Source organism: Equus quagga, chromosome 16 (genome assembly GCF_021613505.1).
Source record: "Equus quagga isolate Etosha38 chromosome 16, UCLA_HA_Equagga_1.0, whole genome shotgun sequence".
NCBI classification, from domain to species: Eukaryota; Metazoa; Chordata; class Mammalia; order Perissodactyla; family Equidae; genus Equus; species Equus quagga.
Window position 1 is genome coordinate 44,122,860 of NC_060282.1, and position 19,280 is coordinate 44,142,139.

The following is a 19,280-nucleotide window of genomic DNA, read 5'->3' on the forward strand; positions in this document are numbered from 1 at the left end:
TTTTCATTCATTGAATGATGGAATAAATGTAACCTCTCTGAGCCTCATTTTCATCGTCCATAGGCTGTGGATAATAACATCTCTCAGTGGGTGTTGTCAGGATTATATCAGTACAAGGTACAAATCATTCAATTGTCAAATGCTTTCCAAATAATAACTAATAACTTACTATTTCTCTCCCATTTTGTGGATGTGTTCGTCATGTTTCAGGAATCATCTTTCCTAAATTGATTAATCTCCTGTTAAAAGCTTGCATCTGCAAACAACCTAGTTTTCAGAGACAGTGCATACTTCCCTTTAGGGATGCTCCCCAGAGAGTATGATGGGGAGTACATGAGTGTATTTAGATGGGAAGGGTTCAATGATCAAAATAACGTGTTTTTGTGTTTTATATTTATAAAACGAGTCCTTATTTTTAATTTCTACAGTCACTGTGAGTCAGGTATTAGAGCCTGGGACTCACGTCAAAAGAAAGGAAAAGCCGCAGGGCCCGCGCATTTGGGCCCAGGAACAGCGCAGAGGCGGGAGAGAGACCGACCAATTGGAGCGCAGACTGAGGACTGGTCACGCCCCTTTCCGTCGAGATCCGCCTCTTTTTCCGTACCGCCCTTTAGGAGCAGGGATGTGCAGCTTGCTAGTCCCGCCCCTGACCTTGAGTGACAGGACCGCGGACGGCAACATTTCCAGCCGGACACGAAGTTTGTCGGCCCTTGTCTTGGCTGAGCTGAGGTGTGTGTGTGTGTGTGTGTGTGTGTGTGTCCCGCGACGGCGAGGGGCTTGGGGAAGCCCTGCCCGGGAAGCTAGGGGTCCGGGTCTGAAAGCGGGCCCACCTCCTTAGCGAGCCCCCAAAGCTTTTAGGAGACGATCGTTCCGCCCCTGAGAGCGGCACTTGGGCGGGCTGGGCGGAGGGAGGCTGTGGAAGAGGAGGCACTCGGAGGCCGGGAAACCCTGTAGGTACCGTAATACCTTAAGAACCTCTTCCTGGCGAGCCAGGCGCTGGCAGTGGGGGTGGGGATGGTGGGCAAGGGGCTTCGGTGGTGGGTGGGCGTGGCCGCCTCGGTTGCTAAGGAACGCGCAGTTCCCGCCCCGCCAGCGTGTCATGCGCTGGCAGCTGGGTCCTGGAAACCTTAGCCCCACCCACCTCTGAAGGCTTTCACTTGCCTAGGGATTGGCTCCCTTATGCTGTCAGTTAATTCGCGTCCGTTTATTTCACTGTCCAGCTCTCTGGGTCTTCCCTCTCTGATAGTACTCCTCTCCACACTTTTCCCTGCCTCTCTTTTTTAATGAATGAGTATCTGCAGACCAAAACATTTGTAGAGAAGAGCTTCAGGCAGGATGAGGTGCCTTTATTGGTGTTTGTGTGGGGTGGTCTTTTCCTGGTGCTTGGTGAATCCCTGAACCCACACGGTGTTGGTGTCCACGTGGACGGCTAGGAAAAGGGGTTTGGAGATGTGGTTTCTTCTACCTGGAATTCTTTTTCTCGCCGCTATCTGTTTGAGCGCAGTGAGCTTCCCAGGAAGTTGAAGCAATTTATTATTGGACAGGCCCCAGTATATGATCTCCTTTTCAGTCCCTACTGTGGAGGGATGATACTAAGCCTATAAAACCCTTTTTTGCTTCATTGCCCCATATTTAATGATTAACTATGAGGTGGTAAGTACAGATAACCATTTCAACTCTCTTCTTTGCTCATATCAGCTGGCACCAAATGATTCAGCAGAACAAACATTCCAGAGAGAAAACACAAAGGAGCTAGGAGTCTGCTTTTACTTCCTTCTGCTAAGTTTACTGTATAAATCTCCAAGAAGGAAGCTTGTACTGCTTCTTAACACTGGGAAGAATCTTGGCGTAGAAGTCAGGAAACTGGCAGGGTTAAGAAATGTTTGTCCTTGGACAATAACCCTCATAACTGTTTTCTCATCTGTAAAGTGGAGCTACTTATGTTCCTAAAAAGTAAGGAGGAATAATTGATTGTGAAAGTATTAATGATCTACACAGATGGAAAGTGTTATTGAGTACACTTTAAGTCTATCCTTTTTTCTATATGATCGGAATTTGTAAACACATGTAAGTATGATCATTCACCTTAAAGTATTTCCAAACTTCCCTGGTGATTTCTTCTTTTATTTTTGGGTTATTTAGAAATGGGAAGAAACCCGTTCATCTATCTTTTATTGATTTTGTATTAGTTCTGGTTAGATAGCATGTGAAATGTCTTGCGTGACACTGTTTTTCCCCTTGACATCACAAGGTTTTTTTCAAGAATATACATAGCCTGAAAGGCGTGGGAAACATTACCTTCTAATCTAATGATGAATGACCTTTTTGGTGTCATATACAACTTTTAGAAGTCAAGGAAAGCTGTTGACTCTCCCCGTAGAAAAAAAACACAATTTGAAGCATAAATAGGCCCTGGATTAAGGACACCTGTTTTCAATCAACTTCTTGAGGGCTAAGGGAATTACTCTCCCTCTTTGCCTCACCTTAAAGAGAGACTGAGTAACATATCCAAAGCTACAGAGCTTGGAGAAGAGTTAGGTCTTTTGCCTTTTTTCCACGATGCATCTTACCATGGCTTACCTTAGTTCAGGATCTTCAGCCAATCTTTTTTTCTTTTTTAGCGTTTAACAAACAAGAACTACCAATGCTCAATTAATTGTTGCTGCCTTTGAAACCATGTAAGCTGTATTTCATTCCATATGCCCTTTGATCATTCTCTTATAGAATATTCTTATATTTAAGCAGGTGAAAATAGAAATTATTTTCAAATATTTGGGGAAAATGTTAAATCGTATTTTTGAGATAAGCATTAAGTACATAAACTTCCTCTTCTACCAAAGTCCATTTTGGACAAAGAAAAGCTGATTACATTTGGTATATGCCACTAGAATATCATTACCTGACTCTTAGAACTTTTTTCTTAAACTTAAGTGAATGATCTTTTATAACATTTTAATTTTCCCTGGCTAAAAATCATTGTGGCTGATTCCACTGTGGCTCTTTTCCTGATTTCTATATTAAAGTTAAAGGCTGTAAATAGAATTATTTTCTTTGATAAATTTCCTTTATCTGGCTTTATCAATAAAAATAGCCATCAGTAGTAAATATCATTAGATACGGAAAACATTGAAAAGGGAAAAATATATTGCTTTTGTAATAAACATAAGAGTATATAGGAGCACCTATTGTTTCTTTAGCACACAATTTTATTTGAACTGTTTAGTATTTGCCTATTGCTTTCTTTACTCATTTCATTTCTGGTGGAGGAGCTGGAATAAAGGCATTATTAGAAAGAGCATTCTAATAGAATTGCAGTTTTTAGGAGCTCAATAAATAACAGCTCTTTCTTTCTCTTGGGCTTTAAACAGTCAGGTAGAGTTTGCAATATTGCTTTGTTACCAAAGAGCTGATTGGGAATAGTGCTTTAGATGGGAGACCAAAAATGAGTACTAGTAATTCTTGTCCCCTTCTACCTCCCCTCCCTTTCTCAGAACCTAGACTTTAGTCCAGCTGGGAGAAAATTTCAGTTTGCAGAACAGATACGCTTACCCAGTATTACTCTGCGCCATCTGGGGTGGAGAGGGAAGTAAGAGAAAGTAAATCTTTAGTGTTTACAGTGTTTGTCTCTACCCATTGGAGTAATGGGGACCAATGAATTTCAGCTGCTGATCAATTAACTCTCCTGTTAAAAGCTGTGAGTAAGGGGTGGGATCTGAAGCCAGGACTGTCAATATGGTGCTCTGGTTTTCTATTCTGGGTGATTCCTCTGGGCCATTTGAAATATGTGGGGGTGTCTTTAAATTTTTACAGTGTCTTTAAAGGAGATGCTACTGGCTTTTGGGACCCTGAAGTTTAGGGATGCTAAATATCGTGTAAATGTAGAGGTCTGCCAACTCTAGAAAGAAATGAAGAATTTCTTTTCCCTGTTCCAATGCCAAAGCATCTCCACTGATAACCACCGCTTCAGTGGAAGTTCCTCCATGTAGACACATAAGGCTAGGCCGATTTTTCTCATAGTTTTTGTTCATATGTATCTACATACGTATTACATTCATTTAATCTTTTCTTATGTGATAGAAATGTTGTGTCTTTGCAATAATAGAGTGAGAGGGGTATATGTTTTCATGAAGAATGTGCTTGAGTATTATAATACATTCTCACTACTCACAGTGATTCCATGTAGCACCAGATCTCTCTGGGCAGCAGCAAATGAGATTTTTTTCAGGATGGGAAGTTACACTTTTAAAAAGAACCTCCCAGTTTCTGATTCCATTTTGTCTGTTTCCCAGAGGTCTATTTTCTGTCTCTTCTCCTCTTCTCAATATCTCCTCTCCCCATACGTACACACATTTGGAAAACACTGGACTATGAAGAAATGATCTATACAGTCTCTTTTAATGCTAAAATGTTATGGATAAATTCAACATTTGAAATGAATGAAGTGGAACAAAAAAATCTCGCAAAACCAAGCAAAAGGAAATCAGAAGATTCAGAGCCATACCTGTGAAAATCTAAGATGAATTTTCAATTAAGGAAGAATATTTGAAGAAATTCTTTGACATCTAATGCATGCAAGAATACATGACCTCTTTGGAGAGGAGAACTCCCTATAAAAAGAACAGACAATGATTAAGTGATAGTAGGAAGATAGGTAGAACAAAAAGATGACAAAGAAACTGAAAATATGAGAACCATTAGATTTTTATTCCTGCTATAAAAAACTACCACAAATTTAGTGATTTAAAGCGACATAAAATCATTATCCTAGAGTTTATAGTTCAGAAGTCTGACATAGGTCTTCTTGGGTTGAAATCAGTGCAGGGCTGCATTTCTTCCTGGAAGCCCTGGGAGAGAATCTGCTTCCTTGCCTTTTCCAGCTTCTGGAGGCTGCCCACATTCCTTCATTTGACTCCTTCCTCCATCTTCAAAGCCAGCAACATTGTATCTCTCTCACTGTTCTTCTGTAGTCTGACCCCTTCTGACACAGCTAGGAAAAGTTGTCCACTTTTAAAGACCCACATGGATAATCCAGGATGATCTTGCCATTTCCACATTCTTCATTTAATCACATTTACAAAGTTACTTTTACCACGTAAGGTTACATATTCACAGCTTCTGGGAATTAATATTTGAACATCTTTAGGGGGGGCATTATTCTGCTTACCACAGTAACATATTAAAAATTCATATTTGAGGCAGTAAAGAGCAGAATTAATATTACTGTAGAAAACTTAATCAATGTGAAGAATAGACTTGAAAAGTTCTCCCAGCTGAAATATTGAATTCATAAAAAGAAGATGATATATAGAGGAAAAAGAATGAAATCCACTATGTGAATATTTAGAGTTTCTGAAGAAGAGACTAGAACATAGATCATTGTTTCTAAAGAAGAGAACAGAGCATTTGAAAAAACTAATAAAGAATTAACAGGAAATTCCACTTAGCTGAGAAAAACCTATGAATGCAGAAAGGATTTTTCTTATGTAAGACGTGACAACTCAAAGAGACACAATATCAAAAAATTTTCAAATTACAATGATAAAAAATCTTTATTTAGAAAGAGAGAAAAACTAGCATATTACTATCAGGAAATAAAAATTAGGCTGGTCTCAGACTTCTTTTCTGTAGCATTAAATACCAGAAGGCAATAGAGCAACATTTTTAGAATTTTTAGAAGAAATTTCCATGCAGTTTGTATTTCTTGTGTGATGGCAGTAGAAAACCATTCCTAAGAGTGTAAGGCATTCTAAACTACATGTGTTTGCTTTTGGGAGGGGGGGAACTAAGACGTACAACAGTTTATTAGAAGATGTTACAATATAAAACAAAAGCTGAGTTAATATCCAAAAACAAAAGAACTGATGGTATATTTTAAAGTCCTTGAATATGGAGGTGGCTCTAAATAATTATGCTAAACCTAGTTAAAAATTGATTGCAAATGTAAAAAACTGCTTCTATGAGAAGATGTAGAATGTAAAAATTAATTCAATTCAGTAACAACACTCGATTTAAGTAAAATTTTTTCATCTTCTGATTTGTTTATGCTAGAGATGAAATCTGGTAATTCACAAGTAAGAACCGGGGCTGGCCCTGTGGCCAGTGGTTACATTCCTGAGCTCAACTGCAGGGGCCCAGGGTTTCACAAGTTCAGATCCTGGGCACAGACATGGCACTGCTCATCAGGCCATGCTGAGGCAGCATCCCACATGCCACACCCAGAGGCACTCACAACCAGAATATACATGAATGTACTTGGGGGTGCTTTGGGGAGAAGGAAAAAAAAAAAGATTGGCAATAGTTGTTAGCTCAGGTGCCAATCTTTTAAAAAAAAAAAAGTAAGAACATATTTAAACACATACCTGAATCATTAATTGGCAAACTATGACCCATGGCCCACTCAAATATGCCTCACTGCCTGTTTTGGAATGACCAATGAACAAAATACGTTTTACATTTTTAAATGGTTGAAAACAATCAAAACAATAATAGTTTGTGACATAAAAATTATATGAAATTCAAATTTTATTGTTTATAAATAAAGTTTTATTGGAACACAGCTACATACACTCATTTGTTTACATATGCCTATGGCTGCTTTTGCACTGCAACAGCAGTGCGGAGTAGTTGCAGCAGAGATGCAATGTGATGCTGTCTGTACTGCTTCTCACAGTGCTACAAATCACAGTGACATGGTTACAACTTAATTTTGCCTCTTGACCTGCAAAACCTAAAATATTTATGATCTGGCCCTTGACAGAAAAAGTTTACAACTTCTGACTAAACTGAAAACTTTAGTGTATAAGGCTGAACTTTCTTTTTTCTATTCAATGAACCCACATTTACTTAGTTATTGCCCTTCAATGTTCTACTTACCCCAGTATCTCTTTGGTCTTATATAGACTGGGGTTAAAACCAAGAATCTATTATTCTTTACATTCAATAATACACATTTTCTCTTTTCCATCTCTGTGCCTTAAATGAAACAAAAATCATGTAAGGATTTTAGAATTGCGTTTCCAAAGACAAAAATTAGTCAGTTAATACTGCAATATTGTAAGAAATGATGAGTACTTTACTATTGTATTTCAAAATTCTATGTACTTTTAGAGGTAAGCATGTACAATATTTAATAAACGAGTTATATGTCAATCAGTTAATCAGCAAAGATTTATTTGGCAGCTATAGGTGAATTATACAGAGGAAGTGGCATTGAAAGGAGGCCTTGAAGGATGCCTGTGACTTCAAGGTAGATGACGCTGGGGCTAAGGTAACATCAAGATAAGGAGAAGATTTGTAAAGCCACTACGCTGTCAATAGGATCATGTGGTTGGGAAAGGAAGTTCACCGGCTGGAGTTGAAGCAATAAAGAGCCCAGGGTGAGAAGGCTGTTGTATGCCATGCAAAGCAATCTTCATCCTGTAGGCAGAGGTCCCATTTTAAGTTTTTAAACAGTAGAGCAACGTGATCAGATTCGTATTTTACAATAAGGATTCTTAAAGTTTTTCAAATATAGCACACTCTAAAATTATTATTATTTTCTTTTTCGAGGAAGATTAGCCCTGAGCCAGCTGCTGCCAATCCTCCTCTTTTTGCTGAGGAAGACTGGCCCTGAGCTAACATCCTTGCCCATCTTCCTCTACTTTATACGTGGGACGCCTACCACAGTGTGGCTTGCCAAGTGGTGCCATGTCCACACCCGGGATCTGAACTGGCAAACCCTGGGCTGCTGAGAAGCGGAACGTGCAAACTTAACTACTGTGCCACTGGGCTGGCCCTAAAATTCTTAAATGCTATGACTATACTTTGAGAGAACAAAAGTTGTCTTGGGGTATACCCACTTATGTCCTATTTATAACAGGTTTTTCCTTGAGGGAAGATGTATAAACAAAACTCTGCTTACCCTAGAAACTTATGTAAGCAGTGTATTAAATAAACTGAAATAATTTTAAATTTTGAAAAGATTAGGGAAGCTACCTATAAGGTAAAAAAGTAATCTGTCTGGCTTCTGGGTCCATAGAACTGCGTTAAGACCAAACATAATGTATATGTTTGCACGCTACGCCACTTTTATATATGGCTTACAAAAGCTTTATGAAAACTTGAGATGGTAGAAGTTTAGTTGTGGACCTCTTGAACATATTTAGATTCTCTTCGACATTTAAAAAACAATGTTTAAATTAGTGCTTAGCATTTCTTCTAATAAAATTAACATCTTTGTTTTCAATGCCTGTATGGACTTTGACTGAAACCATATCTCATTTTAAACCTTGGTTTAGATATACAGTGAAAATAATTTTCCAGATAATATTGTCTCACATTTATATAGACCTTTATATTCAACACATTATTTTCATAAAAATGATCTCCTTTCATCCTTAAAATAATCTCTGTGATAAATTTAAAAGGATTCTTTTCTCCATTTTACAGATGTCAAGTCTATAGCTCGGCTGGGCGATCTGAACACACTCTTACCTGTAGAGGAAAGAGAGCAAGCTCTGTGATTGGATAGATTTGAGTTCAAATCACTGCCCTTTTTCCTTGTTGATTGTGCATACTTGGAGAAGTCACTTAATTATTAGGAAACTCAGTTTTCGCAGTTGGGGTTAGTTGTAGATGGGACATATTACCTTTCTATAATCTAAAAACTTCCAAGACATATCTTGGCCCAAACATTATGGGTAAAGACTGTAGACCTATATTATTTTGACTCTTTTATTTTAATAATGGCTTTATTGAGATATAATTCACAACTTTAAAAGTTATTACCTTAAAGAGTACAATTCGGTGGTTTTTAGCATATTCACAGTTGTGCAATCATTACCACTATTTACTTTTAGAATATTTGTATAATCTCAGAAAGAAACTCTGCATCCATTATCAGTTACTCCCTATCTCTTCTGCTCCCACCTTCAGCCTTAAGCAACCGCTAATCTATTTTCTCTCTCTCTAGATTTTCCCATCATGGACATTTCATATAAAAGAAACAGTATTAATTGAATTTTTGTGACTGGCTTCTTTCACTTAGCATAATGTTTTCAATGTTCATCAACGTTGTAATGTATATCAATATAAATTCCTTTTTATGGCTGAATAATAGTCAATTGTATGGATATACTACATTTTGTTAGTCTATTATTATGGATTATTTCCACTTTTTGGCTCTAAGAATACTTCTGTTATGAAGATTTGAGTACAAGTTTTTTGTGGACATGTGTTTCCATTTCTCTTGGGTATATACCTATGAGTGGAAACAAACCCAGGCCGCCGAGGTGGAGCGCACCGAAATTTAACCACTAGGCCATCGGGGCTGGTGCTGCAACACCGTTTTTTGAAAGATACTATGCTTTCATATTATGATGCTTGACCTGGATGATTATCCCTATTTAAAAATAGCCTATTTTAAAAATCCGTATTTTTAATCATGTGATTAGAATTAATAAAACTGTGTTCTCAGATACTTGGGGTTAAGTTTTGAGTTTGTGTTATTATTATTAGTTAGTGTTTGGAACCATTTAAATCTGATACTCTTGTCTATATAAGAGCAATTGCAGTGTAAAACTAGAGTTAAATTTAGTACTTGACACATAATATATATTCAGTAAATATTCATTGAACAAAAATGAATAAATCATACCATTATTTGATTGTTTTCCTTGTTGCTTTTTTAATGGGCATTTAGTTTAGAAGGTAACATATACTTAAAAGTTTATGGTTGAATAAATGCAGTTATTCTTAAGGGTCATCTCTGTACAAATTGCAATAACAGAAAATAAATTCAAATCCACCTGTTTACATTCACATTCAATTCTAAAAAGCATCTCTCACTACTTTTCAGATAATTGCTATAGAATGAAGCATTCTTAAAGTGTGATCTGTGAAAATAATGTTACTCTTTATTACAGTAGAAAGAGGGTCTTAAATAAATTTGGGACACATTGGGTCAAGTAAAGTAAAATGGACTTCTCTATTAAAGGACTTCTCAGAGCCCTTTTGTTTTGTTTTTTTGGTGAGGAAGATTGTCCCTGAGCTAACATCTGTGCCAGTCTTCCTCTATTTTGTATGTGGGATGCTGCCACAGCATGGCTTGATGAGCGGTGTGTAGGTCTGTGCCCAGGATCCAACCCACAAATCCCAGACTGCAGAAATGGAGCACGTGAACTTAACCACTACACCACTAGGCCAGCGCCTTTATGAAAGTGTGCCTTGTGGAAAAGGGGCATAGTATGCAACATTTTCCAAGTATATTTGGCCATAGAAACTTACTTTGATTGAACATAATGACAGAGTTAGCAAACCAAGAAATACCTTTTAGAAAATGCTGCTGTGGTAATTTTATTTTGTGGACAATGAGGGAACTGGAAATCATCCATTTAATATTTGAATATACTCTATTTTGAATTTCAGTAAGAAAAAGCAGCCAAGAATATTATTATTGGTATCTGGAGTTGAATTTGCCAGGAATGTGAGCAACCGCTTCCTCGGTAAAGATCTTGCTTTTGGAAACATCTTACCCCTTGGCAGCTCTTCAGAGTTCAGACTTGGCAGCATCAAGAACACAATACAAGGTGTGTTTATTTGATTTAACATTTGGCAAAAGGTATTTTGATTTCTGATTTGTTTTCTTTTGCTTCGTTTTTCTTGTTTTGGTTTGTTTGCTTTTGGCAATGAACTTGCATTCAGAATGTAGTTTTTTCTTATGAAAGGCAGTATTACAATGGGAAAATTTTTTTGCTTGTGTTTATTTTGTGGTATTTGGGCAAATACAAGTAAATGAAGCAAGATCCATAGAGCTATAAATCTGCATCTGATTTATTTGTTAAGCCGTTTAGTATTATTAATTGTCTAGTAGGATTTGTTGCTACATTAAATACTTGATCTCTCTTGATATTTGATACACTATGATACTTGGTACATTACTATGTTTTGGTAATCGTATATAGGTTATAATCAATGTCCTTGCATAGTAAAGTAATAAACAGATTAAGATCATCATAAAATGTCAGTTATTCAATACTAGTTTTAATTTTTCTTGGTTAATTGGTACACCCTCTTTTCACATGTAAACATGTATTGTGGGGAGAGGAAATATGTCATAAAATGAAAGAATATGGGCCCCTATTATATCTCTGACCTTATCTTCCACTATCCTTTTCCACCACTCAGTCTGTGTAGAATTCTTCAATGGCTCCCTGTTTTACTCAAGATAAAAGCTAAAGCTCTTAACCTAGCCTATACATCTCTGCAAGACCTGGCCCCTTGTTATTACCTCTCTAATCTCATCTCTAACCACTCATTTGCTGAGTCTCCCTGGCTCCCTTGTTGTTCTGTGAACATGCCAGGTGTGTTACCATCTCAGGGTTTGTGCACTCTTCTCTCTGTTTAGTTGCTCTTCCCTCAGATATCTGCATGGACGATTTACTTACTTTCCTTTGGGTTTTTATTAAAAGTTTGCCTTCTAAATAAGGTCTTCCCTGGTCACCATCCAAATATTCCTTCTCTATATTTTCTACTTAGCATTTATCATTATCTAATAAACTGTGTATTTTAAATTTGTCTTGCTTATTGTCATTATCCTTCACAAGAATATTAGCTCCTATGAGGGCAGGAGTTTTTGTTTCCTCTGATTTTACTCTGTCTCTAGTAACTAGAGCAGTCCCTGGCCTTTGATGAATGAATGAATAAACAGTTAATTTAGCAAACATTTTTTTAAGCACTTACCATACGCTAGATGCTTTGCTAAGTGGTGAGGATACAGGGATGAAATACACAGTTCCTGCACTCAGAAGTACAGTTTGAAGGGAGATGGATAATTACAGCAGCCATCTTACTACAGTGTGGTGTTATGATAAGAGTATGAATAGAATACTGTCATCACTTGGAGAAGCAGCATTTGGATCAGATTGTGTTGGGTTCATGAAAGGCTTCCTGAAAAAGGTAACCCTTTGTATCAGTCAAAATAGCCTAGGTTATGCCGTGGGAACAAACAAGCCCAAATTTCAGTGTGAACACAACAAATGTTTATTTCCCACACAGGCTACATGTCCAAAATGGGTTGGTAGGAAAGCTCAGAGACTCAAGACATCAAAGACTTCATCACACTTCATCAGTGTACTTCCATGATCACTGCAGCAGTGGGAAGAGAGAGTGGCAAATTATGCACTGGCATTTAGAGTTTCATTGGTCAAAGCAAATTGCTTAATTGCAAATGGGGAACTTTGAAGAGCAGTGTTGCCCTCTACCAAGAGAGAAAGGAGAATTGGAAGATATGTGAGTAGAATTAATGACCGCCATACCTTTCTACTGTGTTAAAGGAGTATAAAATATCCAGGCAAAGAAGTATTTGAAAGCATTTTCAGAGAAAAGAAAAGCATGGGCAAAGGCAATAAGCTGTTATGTAGTATGATAATTTCAGGGATTGTAGGTAATTCAAAGTAGTTGGAGCACAGTGTATGTGTGGGATAAAGACAGATAAAGAAATTGGAGGGAAAACAGAGGCTAGATTACACCAAACTGTGCAATTAGAACTCTATTCTAAAGGACATAAGGAAACATTGGATGATATAATATACTTCAGGGGAACTTTTTGATTAGGTTTTATTTGATTATTCTAGAAGATTATTCTAGATTATTATTCTAGATTATTCTAGAAGCAGTGTGGGGGATGGATTTGAGGGGAAGAAGACTGGAGACAGTAAGACCAGTAATACTACTAATGTAATAAGGCTGGTAACACCCCAGATGAAGGCAGTGACAGAGGAGATGAGGATGAGGAGAACAAAAGGTAAAAGGGCGAGGAAAGTATATAGAGGGTGGGCTCCAGAGCACAGAGGACGTGTTGGCAAGAGACAGGACACTTCTTACACTGTAATCAAAGTAGAAGTACTGACGTGGCCAGTCTTCATGCCTGAGTATGTGTGTGTAGATTAGTTTGTATTTGGTGTGTGTGTAAATATGTGTGTTGATGTTTGTAAGAGAGTGAGTTAGAACAAACTTGGAAAGTGAGCGATTCTTACCTAATGATGTGTATTTTTGTTATGACTTGGGAAACAAGCTCATGTACCCAGACTAAAATGAAGGTAGGCGGAGGACTTCGGGAGAACCCTGCAAACTGGAATTGCTACTGAGTCAAATGGGAGATGAGGCCGACTTGGGTCAGAGAGATTATTGGCTACTCTTATATACTTGCAGAAAATCAGATTGCACGTTTCACTGCAAAAATTGTTTTGGGAATCTCTGTTCCTTTTTTCTTCAAATTATTTAGAGTTCAGCAATAATTTAAAAATTTACACTTTAAAAGAATTTTGTGTATGCTGTTTCTATGAGAGGGGCTCATGAGATATAATCTAGCCCCTGCCCCCAAATTTTGGATAATGTGATAATAAAGACTCAATCATTTCATAACAGGAAGATCTTCTAAATCTAGGGAGGCAGTTATCCAGTACTTTTTTTTTTTTTTGTGAGGAAGACTAGCCCTGAGGTAACATCTGCTGCCAATCCTCCTCTTTTTCCTTAGGAAAACTGGCCCTGAGCTAACATCTGTGCCCATCTTCCTCTACTTTATATGTGGGATGCCTACCACAGCATGGCTTGCCAAGCGGTGCCATGTCTGCACCCGGGCCACCGAAGCAGAACGTGTGCACTTAACCCTTGCGTCGCTGGGCCAGCCCCTCTCCAGTGCTTTTATAAAATCATTTTTTTTGTAGACTTTTAAATAAAGTAGTGTAATGTTACAGTGAAGTTTAATTTTTAAAAAGAAAATAGAAAGGTGATTGGAATACTTAGGATATTTTTCTTAAATATTTTAGGAAAACATCGTTTGGGGTGCACTATAATTTAAAGGATATTCTAAAATTGTGTTTCTTGTTGGCAAATGTGTATTAGACCCATGATTATTTTAAATATTTAGAATGCTAAATTTATTATTGCAAATGAAAGTTTTGAGGCCTAGGTGACAGAACCAGTTTATCTAATGTCAGATTACTGCTCATTGGAAAGAACCATACTGACCTGCTCAGTGCATGTGGTGGATATATAAGAGAAATTGTGACATATGGACTTAGTAGAAATAACACCAGGAGCTTACAACTTTTGAGGAGAGAATAACAAAGAATTGGTGGAAGTGTTCCCTTAGGAGGTTCTTTACTTAGACTGGAGGATAATTTGGGACTTCTGACAAAGATTAGCAATTCATTTGTCAGTTTTTAAAAATGAGTACTAGTATTTAAACTTTTTTTTTTTTGTTCAGAAGCCTCTCATTTATGAAAGTATGTGTTTTTTGGGGGGGGAAGATTAGCTCTGAACTAACATCTGCCGCCAATCCTCCTCTTTTGCTGAGGAAGATTGGCCCTGAGCTAACATCTGTGCCCATCTTCCTCTATTTTATATGTGAGATGTGCCTGCCACAGCATGGCTTGATAAGCAGTTCTTAGGTCCATGCCTGGGATCTGAACCAGCGAACCCTGTGCCACTGAAGTGGAATGTGTGAACTTAACCACTGTGCCACCAGGCCGGCCTCTTAAAGTACGTATTTTTGAGTACTGATTACATACACATATTTTAAGCATGTAAGTGATACTCTATTAATGCAGAGTTTCCAACTTATTAACTATAAGTTAGCATATGCAATTTGGCATCTTAAAAGTTATCCAAAGATACTTTTGTGGAAGCCACTTAGCTGATGATGGAAGATGGTTAGGAGACCAAATAGTAGCAGAAAGTGTAGAATTTATATGTAATTAAGTTATTACAGGCTTAGTATATTATGAGACCATTCTTAGACTCTGAGAACCTTAAATATAAGGGAGCCCATTGACTTTTTAAATGAATGTGAAGTCATCAACTTCAGCTTGCTTTTAGTCTAAAAAAATTATTTGGATTGTGTGGTGCCTCAACAGTGAGTAACTGATTAAACCAGCATGGTGTAATGATATTAATAACATTTGTTGAGTGCTTACTATGTGAGAAGCACTGTGTTAGTTACTTTATATGAATGAGCCGTTTAATTTAACACTTGCAACAGCCGTTTGGGATAGGTATTCTTACTGTACCCATTTTAAAAATGGTGAATGAGTGTATCTTGGTAAACAGCTAAAAAGTGACAGAACCAGAAAGGAAACAAGTTAAAGTAGGGAGGAGTTAGCCCACCCTTTATCAGGCTCATATTCTTATAAAAGATTGAGAGCTGATATTAATATTTTCAAACTCAAAGAATTTTTAATTATTTATGACAAGCATAAAATGTAGATGTTTTAAGTTAACATAACTGTCCTCTGGAAAATATTTACTGAAAAATAAGTATTGAGAGTCCACTGTGTGCCACATTGTTCTCACTGTTTGGGATTCTTTTCTGTACAAAACAAAGATCCCTGCTCTTGTGGTACCACATTCTGGTGGAGGGAAGTCAGAAAATAAGCAGTAGACTAAATTTAAAATGAAAAAAGCATTTCAGTATTTTTAAACTAATAGTTGATAGGTCTAAGGTAAAATAACTTCTCTGTTGCAAAGCTAATAATCTAATAGCTCATATCATTTTGTAGTGCCTACATCAACTCATGAAAAGGATGAAATATTGATTGCTGTAAAATGATTGTTTATTTTAAATAATTAATTTGAGACTAAATTTTATGACCATTACTTTAATCTCTCCCTCTCCTTCCTCCTTACACACTGAAGATGCAGCATTCCAAGAAGGCAATGAAATGTCATTTGTCATTTGTAGAACAACTTCGTCTTTTAAAATTACAGATTAGGTGGTCAATGGCTAAAACAGAATGAAAGCAAATAAACAAAAGGCTTAGGACATATTTTTCCTATGAAGGATACGTTTAAGTACAGTCTTAGCACTGTAAAATAACTGCAAATGCTCATGATGGAAAATTCAATTTTGTTCTTTTTGTTTGCAATATATAGGTGTGTGTATGCAATAAAGATGTGTGTATGAGAAAACGAGGAAGGGAGAGAATAAATATGAGAATGAATTGTGCTGGAGTTCCCTAGGTACCTTTGTTTCAGTAGCTTTTCAGAGTCCTACCACTGTAATCCAAGGAACTGACTCCATATTTACATATATTGTTAAAATAGAGGGTGCCATTTTCCTCTGTTTCTTCTACTTTCTCTCAAGCGATCTCAGTATTACTATACTGGATATTCCTTTGTGTGGGCGTATCTAGTATACCCCTCTGAACTGCTCTATTTGGTAGGCCACCTTGCATTAATTCTTTCCTGTGAATGCTTTAAGGAGTTAAATAATGGATACGGTTTATGGACTTCATTAGTGAAGTAATAGTGATGTGGGACAGTGAAAAATTAAAATGCTCAATTACAAGGTCGTTAACAAAGAATGAAAAATAATTAAGGGCAAAAGAAGAAAGAAGGTTTTTAGATAAAATCGAAACTCAAATATAAAAAGACCACTGTTTTGAGAGAGGCATAGGAAAGATTTTTGCAGAGGATAGAATCAGTATTAAAAGTCCTGTTCTATTAGTAACTAGATTTTTGTACTGAAAGAGATAACATGAAAGTCTTTGGAATAAGCTCTAAAAAAGTTTTGAAAAAAGTAGAGGTAACAAAAGTGACTCATGTAGTTAAAAAATAAACAGTAGGGAGTATGATGCATTAAGGAGAAATATGGTCCAATCAGTGATTGTGGTTATGACCAATAATGTGAACAAGTTGGAAAACAACATTCTTTTGTTTCTTTATTAATTACTGCAGGCAGTTTATACATGGAATAAGAGTTGTTTACTTTCATGAAATCCCATTTTCTGATCTGAGCTAAGCAGGCCGAGTTTAAAGGCAGGGGCTCAGAGCAGTTCATAACCTTTTCACTACATTCATTTTTAAATGCCTTATTGGAAAGAGAATGTCCTGGTTTATGATTTTCATATTTCTTTCCCGTTTAGAAAGAGGCAGATGGTATGAAAACTGGACTCCCTTATTTAAAGGGGATGATGTTGGTATTTATAACCAAGCTTATCTCCAGCAAGATTTGTTTTTTGCAGCTGTTCCAGGTTGGAAAAAAATATTATATTAAAGCCCTGGCTTGTTTTTCTTTCCATATTTGGGGGCTAAAGGAGGAATCTTCAGAATGTGAAAAAGTGATGTTTGATTTTAAACATGAATGCGATGTAAACTGTGAGTTTTTGCTTCTATATGTGAATTTTTTGTTTGTATGGTGTGAGGTGTGATGATATTCTTTTTGTTTCACTGATCTGTTTCCTAGAAGAATCACACTTGAGAAATAATTTACTCATCATTTTCATATCATAAAATTATTCTGGGAAGTGGAGTAGATTTTCGTTAAGAGTTAGCCTATGTTATTAAACAAACCGATTTCTAATTTTCCATTTTGATATTTTAGTCATTTACTTTCTGCCCAGAGCATCTGGTTCACTGGGAAATTAACTTTTTCTGTTCTTTTTTATAATTATATTATTTACTATAAGATATATTTTCTCTTTTTGTTTTCTGTTCTATGCTTCTATTTTCAATTATAAATGCTGCTGGTTTTCTCTGGACATACTTTAGAAACTAATTTAACTGAAAATTAACTGCATTTTATACTGTAAACTTCATACATGGAGCTGTCTCTGGGCGCATGATGGCACTAGAATGAATATCGAGGCCTGGACACACACCATCTCTGTACGTACATGGTCTGGATGCACCTACACATACACAATTTTCCATAAAGAAGAACGTTTATAATAAATATATTGATTTATTGTGAATAACTGTGATTGTTGATTTATGTAGAGATAACTTATACAGCTTGCTTGTCAAATTAAAGCAAACCCCACTATTTATGTAGAGATTACCTTCCTGAATATGAAATATTATGCAAATTATGATTGTCAGACTTGTATATTTTTTCCTTTTTAATAATTGAAGGCAAAACTTTTATTTAAAAGTTTTTATTCCCTTTCTCTCAGCACTCACGTTGTGAAGACCAGCATATTGCTTAAATCTATGAAAAAGAACCATTACTAGTAGCAAACAATTTAGTTATCTCCAGAGAGTTTCTGGCTGTTTTCTGAATAAACCCTTTAAACTCCAATCTTCAGTTCACAAAATAATCACTCTCTCTCTCTTTAATCACATAGAACATGAGTACCTTTAGTAGATTTTTTATCAGTTCAGTTCATTCCACATCTTTTTCTATTCTTTCTTTATTCTTTATAATGATATTTACAGTTAAAAGCGTTAAGCGAAGAATATGGAAACTGTTGGTGTATCACCTGTCTCTATCTTTTTATAAGGAATGCTTTTCACTCTATTATATTAGTTCATTGCACAATGCCATCCTTTCCTTGTATGAGTGTTTGCCTAAGGTTTAGTAAAAATTTAAATGAAATTCTCAAAATTGAGGAACAAGTTGACATGGAACACTTAGTGAAAGCTGCCAGCATTCTACTACTCCGTACTCTCACCATATAACAAAGCAAGTGATTCTAAAAAGGTATGAAACTGTGCAAATAAAAATCTTGCGCCCATCATTCCTGGTTTTGTTGTTATTTGCTGCATGTTTCCAATGGATTACCTATATGAGTGAGCATTTAAGGACCATGTGACCTGGGGTTGTCTATTTTCATTTTTTACTTCTTCAGCTAGAAGATCTAAAGTTATGTTTCACAAATTCTTTGAGAATAATAAAGATGAAAGGTTATTCTTTCAATCAGTCCTTCATATATCTGAGTGATGTGTAAGGTCAGATACAAAGAGCTAGGGCAGAAATAAAATACATTCTTTTATTGTGTGACATGGCTGAAGGAGATGCTGTGTTTAGTCATATACATAACATATGACTGTGTACCAGTGTAAAAAAGAAAGTAAAATAAAATATATTTAAAAACTATATTAAAGTAATTGAATTTTTAAATTCAGAAAGTATGTATTTCCTGTGCTTGTGACCTTTCATATGAACATCAATGATCATTATTCTATTGGTTTAAGGGGCAAATAGCAAACTGCTGACCATAATCATCCTCTTTTGCAAATATGCTTCTAGAGAACCTGATTCACAGGTAAAATGTTAGCTTATCTGAAGGAGGATTTGATCAATACTGTTGAAAACTGACCAGTGGAAAAGAGAAAACTTGCAGAGTACTAATGCCATTTTATAGTAGAATAAATATTGATTCTAAAATAGAAACCATTAAGACATATGTTAAAAGAGTATAATGACATTTTAATTTTTTAATAAGAATGTAGTTTAGGAAAGGATCTAACAAACTTTACACATTCTCTTGTCTTTAAAAATAATTGCTAAGAGGCTGGCCCAG

General features: G+C 36.4%; 1 protein-coding gene across 6 annotated transcripts in view; it reads left to right on the forward strand.

The window, feature by feature from the left end:
• Window positions 1-630: 630 nt before the first annotated feature.
• TRIQK (triple QxxK/R motif containing) overlaps window positions 631-19,280 on the forward strand; it is an 82,312-nt gene continuing 63,662 nt past the window's right edge. Inside the window, exons 1-3 of one of the 6 annotated variants that reach the window (XM_046642585.1) lie at window positions 631-729; window positions 10,405-10,565; window positions 12,034-12,267. The gene's annotated coding sequence lies outside the window, so the exon portion shown is untranslated. Of the gene's footprint in view, window positions 730-7,206; window positions 7,377-10,404; window positions 10,566-12,033; window positions 12,268-19,280 lie in introns of those variants that run through there. The other 5 variants (XM_046642587.1, XM_046642588.1, XM_046642589.1 and 2 more) reach the window with 5 other exon arrangements.